Consider the following 200-nt stretch of genomic DNA (forward strand, 5'->3'; position numbering starts at 1 on the left):
TCCTCCCTCCCTCCTCCCCTCTTTGTCAACGATAGGAATCCATCTGACATATAAATCAGGGACCCCTTAACACACGCAACAGTAATAATTGGAATATATATCAAGAAGCAATAAAGAATATACACGTCTGATCAGAATTATGTAATTGAATGTTGAATGTATCTGCTTCACACTAACATAAAGAACGTGTGAAAAATGTT

Source organism: Penaeus monodon, chromosome 21, assembly GCF_015228065.2.
Source record: "Penaeus monodon isolate SGIC_2016 chromosome 21, NSTDA_Pmon_1, whole genome shotgun sequence".
NCBI classification, from domain to species: Eukaryota; Metazoa; Arthropoda; class Malacostraca; order Decapoda; family Penaeidae; genus Penaeus; species Penaeus monodon.